Source organism: Protopterus annectens, chromosome 13.part0, assembly GCF_019279795.1.
Source record: "Protopterus annectens isolate FY-2018-M chromosome 13.part0, PAN1.0, whole genome shotgun sequence".
NCBI classification, from domain to species: Eukaryota; Metazoa; Chordata; order Ceratodontiformes; family Protopteridae; genus Protopterus; species Protopterus annectens.
This window is the reverse complement of record NC_056747.1, coordinates 808,425,003-808,431,965: the sequence shown is the minus strand read 5'-3', so window position 1 is coordinate 808,431,965 and position 6,963 is coordinate 808,425,003.

Below are 6,963 nucleotides of genomic sequence, written 5' to 3'. Positions count from 1 at the left end.
ATTATTTAGCTATGTCCGAAACTTAAAAGGGAATGCACAACTGTGCGCCAAACTTATAGTAGACAGTACCATTCACAATGAACCTGAGGAAATTCTCAACCTGCTAGCTGACAGATTTGGCAATAACTTCACCCCCTATCCCCCACCAGCCATACCCCAAAGCATTTCTGACACCAGTTCTCTACTGACCATCTCCACAGAACAGGTCATACAAGCGTTCTCAAAGGCCTAAAACACTGCCTCTATAGGACCAGAAAACATCCCAGGTTGCTTACTAAACAATCTAAAACAAGACTTAGTGGAGTCAGTTGGCACTCTCTTTAACCATAGCCTGAGCACTGGCTTTGTTCTGGCGGGGTGGAGAACAGCAACAGTAATCCCCTTGCACAAAGGGGGTCCATCAACCGACCCAGGAAACCAGTGACCCATAAGCCTAACCTTATCTGCAAGGCTATGGAAAGAATCATCATGGAGCTTATCAACAAGGACACAAGCAACCTTGGCCTGTCCCAGTCTGGTTTCTTCAAGGGTAGATCTTGCTTATTAAACCTGGTGGACTTCTTTGAGAATGTCAGCAAAGCCCTAGATGAGGGCAAAGCAGTACATACCGCCTATCTCGATTTAGCCAAGGCTTTTGACACAATCCCCCACTCAGGTATCATTGAGAAACTCTCCCAGCTGTGGATTAACCCATACATCACTAGATGGGTAGCCAACTGGCTCATTGACAGAATGCACACTGTCAAAGTTGAGGAGTCAATCTCCACCAGTAGGCCAGTTACCAGTGGGGTACCACAAGGATCTGTGCTGAGCCCACTACTGTTTGGAATCTATTTCTCTGAGGTCCAGGTGAAAGTAGATGACCTGTGGCTTATAAAGTTTGCAGATGACTGCAAACTGGGTGCAATAATCAAGTCTCCCAACAATGTAATCATATTACAGAAAGGGCTGATGTAGACAAATGATTGGTGCCAAAGTCATGGACTAAAACTAAATGGAAAAAAATGCCTCATTATTCCCTTTCACAAAGAAGCAGTCCCTGTTAATTATGATATAGATAGCACCCTTCTATGCTCAAACCCAGTGGTGCAAGACTTGGGAACACAGGTTGATAGCAATCTAAACTTCGATCACCATGTGCCCATTGCGGTAAGGAAAGCCATCTACATTGCACATCTCATAAATAAGGGCATCTCGTCCAAGACTAAGGAGGTTATAACTCTGCTGTACTCAACCCCTATCAAGTCACTAACTGAGTATGCTCCCTTTTGCATGTACCTCACCAGACACCTGCAGCAAATGGAGAGGCCACATAGGTTTCTAACCAAGAGAATCCAGGTCCTCCAAAATGTGACTTGTATGAAAAGACTGAAAGCCTTATCACTGTACTCTGCATCATACAGGCTGCTGAGAGGCCTACAGACCAGTCTCTGACCTCAGACTCTTCTCTAATGGAAATGTGGCCATAGTTCACAACTGTCCAGATTTCTGCAGATTGTCCAGGTTTTTTCCTCATATTTTTGGTCTGTTCCTCTTAAAAATTGTGTTTTCTGGCAAACTACAGAGGATTGAAGTAACTAAATAATGACATACATTTCAGTTTCAGATTTCATATCCTTCAGAAAATGCAAGCTAACACAAAACGTGTTTATCCATATTTCTTGTTTTAGAAAGTTGAGAGGTATGAAAGTAGCCCATCCACAAATCCCATGGGACAAATGTCACTCACTCCAGGGATCTCAACCTAGACTGTGACATTAAGAAAACATGTTGGGGAGATATATCCCCAGAGACCGACACTCCTCTGAAATAAGCTCCCACTTCACATGAAGCCAAGCTCCTCAATGATCCTATTTAAGGGAAACCTCGATAATTGGATGGGTGACCAGGGGTGGCATCTTTGTCCCTTATAGACAGGGTTAGTTGGTGCAGATCATAGGACTGCTCTGCTAACAATGATCTAATTATGGTCAATTAGGGTACACAGGTTTTTTCCACAGCTAGGCCTGTAGTCATCTCCTATGAACCTATGGAAAAAGAAGTTAAGTCTTACCATAATGTTCCATTTGTGGTGTAGATCTTTGTTCATTCATTACAGACAGGACCTCGGTTCCGTCCACGGAACTGACATGGCCGTTTCCCAGCTCGCGCAAGCCAATAACTCTCAGCTAAGAACCTACCCGCAATGCCCCTCTCCTAGTTATTCCAGATCGAGTTTTCCCACCCTAGATAAAAGATGTAGTAATAGAAAAAATAGTAGGAGGCTCTGTCTAAGCAAATACCCTAACCAGGAGTTCCTAAAGTCCACCAGGAGTCCAGGCAGGGGGAAGGATGGCGGGAAGTAATGAATAAACAAAGATCTACAACACAGACGGAACTTTACAGTAAGACATAACTTCTTTATCTGATGTTGTAAATCTTTGTTTATTCATTACAGATAGGACCGAGTCCCCAGCTACTTGAGTCCTATGTGGCCCTAAGGAAGGATATTCCTGAGCACCATAGAACCAAAAGATGCTTGTCCCCTGGAGGCCAAATCCAATTTGTAATGAAATATAAAGGTATGATGTCTTGCCCAAGTGTCTGCTGCTCATATATCATCCGTAGAGGCTCTGGAATGAAAAGCTACAGAAGTAGCCATAGATCTGGTAGAATGAGACTTTATTCTGGAAGGTAAGGATAGCTTATTCTGTTGGCAGATAAAGGTAATGATGTTTCTAAGCCAAGAGGATAAAGTCACTTTGGAAACAGGTTTACCCAGTCTGGGTCCTGCAAAGGCCACAAACAATTGGTCTGATTTCCTAAAAGATTTAGTCTGTCCAAATAACAATGAAGCTGCCAGTGCACATCAAGGGTGTGCAAAAGGTACTCCCCTCTATTAGAATGCTTTGGGAAGAAAACCGGCAGGTCAATAGATTGGTTAATGGAAAAAACAGAAATGACCTTGGGCAAGAAAGAAGGGTCAGTATGAAAGGACACCCTATCTGTGTGGAAGATCAAGTAAGGACTCTTGGCACTCAAGGCCTGCAGCTCAGATACTCTTCTCGCTGAGGTGAGTGCTACTAGAAGTATAGTTTTCCATGACAAAAATTTCAAATCACATGAATCAAAGGGCTCGAAGGGAGAACATGTGAGAGACTGAAGTACCAGAGTCAAGTCCCAGGGTTCTAAGGGAGGCTTGACCGGAGGTTTAGCATGTAATACTCCCTTCAAAAAGGTCTTGCATAGGCAGTGTGACATAACTGAAGAATTATCAAGACCATTATGAAAACTGGCAATAGCTGCTAAATGTACAGTGATTGTTGAAGCTGAGGCTCTGCATGTAAAAAAGTAATCGGGTATTGTAGAATTTTTTGAATAGGCATAGAGAAAGAGTCTAAGTTCTGGTCTTTGGCTCAAATAGAGAACCTAGTCCATTTACTAGAATAAACCTTTCTAGTGGAAGGTTTGTGTGAGGCCAGAAGAATTTCACGAACAGGAGATGGGATGTCAGGCAGCCTGGCAATCATTGGAAGTGGGGGAACCAAGCTGTGAGCTTGAGACTGTGCAGGTTCGGATGAATCAGTCCCTGAGGATGAGATAACATGTCCAGGGAATGATCCAGGATGCACGGGCTGTGAATGAGATGAGGCCATAGAAACGGGAACCAGACTTGACGTGGCCAGTAGGAAGTAATGAGGATCACTTTGTTTTTCAACCTCTGAGCTTTCTGGAGAAACTTTGGAATGAGGAGTAATGGGGGAAAGGCATACAGAAGACCCAGGGGCCAATTGTGCATTAGAGCATCCCTCGGTGGTTCCCCCTGTAGGGGGATCAAGGCAAAATAGCTTCTGCATTTGTAGTTTAGAGGGGAAGCAAACAGGTTGCAGCAAGGCTTGCCCTAATGTTGGAAGATCCGGTGTGCTATTACAGGGTTGAGGAACCACTCGTGAGGCATCAGGATGTTCCTGCTCAGATTGTTCGCAATAAGGTTGAAACTCCCAGGAATGTGTGTTACTATAAGAAAGCAATTGGAGTCTATCACCCAGTGACAAATCCTCATGGCTTCCCAACACAGGGGGTAAGATCTGGTTCTGCCTTGCTTGTTGATATACGAGATGACTGACATGTTGTCTGACTGAATTGCAATGGTCCCCGAGGGTAGGGATGCATGGAACGCTTGCAACGCTAAGAGAACTGCCCTCAGTCCCAGGACATTTATGTGCAAGCTGGCCTCAATAGGGGTCTAGGTGCCTTGGACAGTCGTTCCCTGGAAATGCCCCCCCCCACCCTAACAGTGAAGTGTCCATGGTCACCATGGCCGTGGGTTGGGGAAGACAAAATGGTCATTTGTGGCTTCATCTACCATAGCATTTCTTCCTTGCAATGGTTTGTAAGGGGTATCATGGGGTTGAGTGGGTGGGTTAACAACAACCATTGTGAGGAAAGGAACCACTACAGGATTCGTGTGTGCAGTCTCGCCAGTGGTACTAACGTAATGGCAGCTGCCATGGAGCCCAAGAGTTGCAGTACAAAACATGCTGGTCCATATGTGTGAGGAAGAAGGTGTTGGATTTGGTGTCTTATTTTCAAAAGCCTGTGAGGGGGAGAGAAGCTTGACAGGATGTTGTGTCGAAGACCGCTCCAATAAATTCCAGTGCCTTCGTTGGGGACATCTGAGATTTGTCTTTGTTGATTGTAATCCCCAAGGGAAGAGTGAGACCTTGAGTGTAAGAGAGGCTGCAGACTAGGAGATTCCTGGTCGGAGTGGTAAGGAGCCAGTCATCTAGATAGGAAAACACCTGGAATCCTTGTAGTTGAAAATGAGCTACCACGACTGCCATACATTTGGTGAACACTCGGGGAGCTGTCGAGAGGCCGAATGGCAGTGCCCTGAACTGGTAGCGATTGGCTCCCAAGACAGAAGTGGAGATCCATCTTTATGTGGTAGTATGCATCCTGGAGGTCTATAGAGCACATCCAATTGTCCCTCCCTAGGAAGGGAAGAATGGACTGTACTGTGACCTTCCAGAATCTTTGAGGTTTGATACATTTGTTCAGTAGACTGAGATCCAGGATTGATCCCCAGTCCCCTGTCTTTTTTGGCACTAAAAAGAACCTCAAGTAAAACTCAGATCCTGTCTGGCCTGGTGGGACTGGTTGGATGACTCTTTTCTTAGCAGCTTTTCTATTTCTAAGGCCTGCTAATTCCCTCTGATTGGGTGGTACATCAGCGATTCGTTTGACGGGTCTGGGAGTTAAATCGAATGGTATTTGGTAGCCTCTGGATATTATTCTCTGCACCCAAACATCGGTAGTAATAAGATGCCAGGCTGGTGGATGCATAGAAAAATTACCCCCGACTGCTTGCAGAGGAAAGCAATCGGGCCACTGCTCAGGAGCACTGGTAGGGTCTGCCGGAGAAAGAATCTCTGGCACCCTGGTTATGCGGACCCCCTCTACGCTGAAAGGGGCGTCTTCCATATGAGTTGCCCCCTCTGCCCCGGGGGATTGTTCACCACGAGTGTCACGAAAGGATCCTTGGGATTTCTTGAACCACAGAACCACATCTTTCCTCCCTTCTGGTTCCAGGAGTAGGACCTCTGAGGGTTGGAAAAGCATATGCCCACAGCAGACAAGGTCTTTCCATCTTTCTCACTACGTGCAAGTGTGTCTTGCACCTTGGGTCCAAAAAGTGCAGATTCTTCGACAGGTGCATTGACGAAGGAAGATTTAAAGGGGTCTGCGAAGTCATACAACCGCATCCAAGCATTATGTCGCATGACAACACCAGATGCGGCAGCCTGAGCTTCCCCCTCGGTGGTGTGAGATATCAAACACATCAAGGAGTTTGAGATGAATTCAAGGGTAGCTAGCTGCGAGGCGACAGTGTCACACACCTCATCAGGTAGTACCCCCACCAAAGGGGAAGACATTCCGTAAATTAGGTCTCTTTGGAGGTGAGTAATGTGTGCCAGATAGTTCAGTGACCTAATGGCGAAGGTCGCTGAAGCATAGGTCTGCTTTCCTAGTCTGTCCATAGTCCAGGACTCCCTGTTTGGAGGATGGACAATGGAACTATCTTTTGCCAGTTCACTCTTAGTGGCCGCCGTCACGACTATAGAATCAACTGTCAACTGCTTGGACCAGTGGGGCTGGTCTTCAGGTGTAGATAAAATTTTGTCTGGCCTCCAGGGGACAGGTTCTACATTGTCCGGGGCCTTCCAGGCACGCTGCACAATTAGTTTAACAAGGTCATCTGCTGGTAGGGTCATCCAGGAAGTAGATGGCTGGGCACGGAAGGCCTGCAGGAACACAGATTCTTCAGAAGAAGGGTTAGAGGGCTTCCATTCCCCCCACTGTTTGAGGATTTTGAGAATGTCTCCGAATGAAACGTCATCTGGGGGAGAACATGGGGACCCTTCCCCCTCATCACAATCAGTGTCTTCTGTGATAGATTCCTCCAGGGAATCAAAGTGCTTCCTCTTGCACCGTTTCTTTTGGGTGGCTTTCCAGTGGGATCTTCTGAGGATGACTCCGGAGAAGGGGTTCCCTTCAAAGGGGGTTCTTGTGACTCCCGTGCCCGGGGACGCGGCATAGCGGGTTGGGAGAGATGCATGCTACAGGAGGTTTCTGATACTGCTGTCATTGGTGCTGACTGTGAGCCTTCGGAATGAAGGACCCTTTCCATCACCTGTAGAGCAGGCCCACTTGAGGAGGGATGGCAGCCTCCGGGCTCACACCCTGCCCAAAAGAGCCCACCTCCAGTAAAGGGGTTCCGAGAGAACAGGAAGCCATCAGAACTGTGGACATAGACAGTACCAGTGAGAAAATAGGCACCAGACTAGGTACCAAGGTACAGATGGTCCAAGCACCGGTCCGAGAAAGCATCAGCTCCATTGGATCCGATGCAGCAAGAAAGGTCGGTGCCGACAGGGGAAACACTGCTGTCGGAGCCGAGACAGTATGTACTGAAGTGGACAT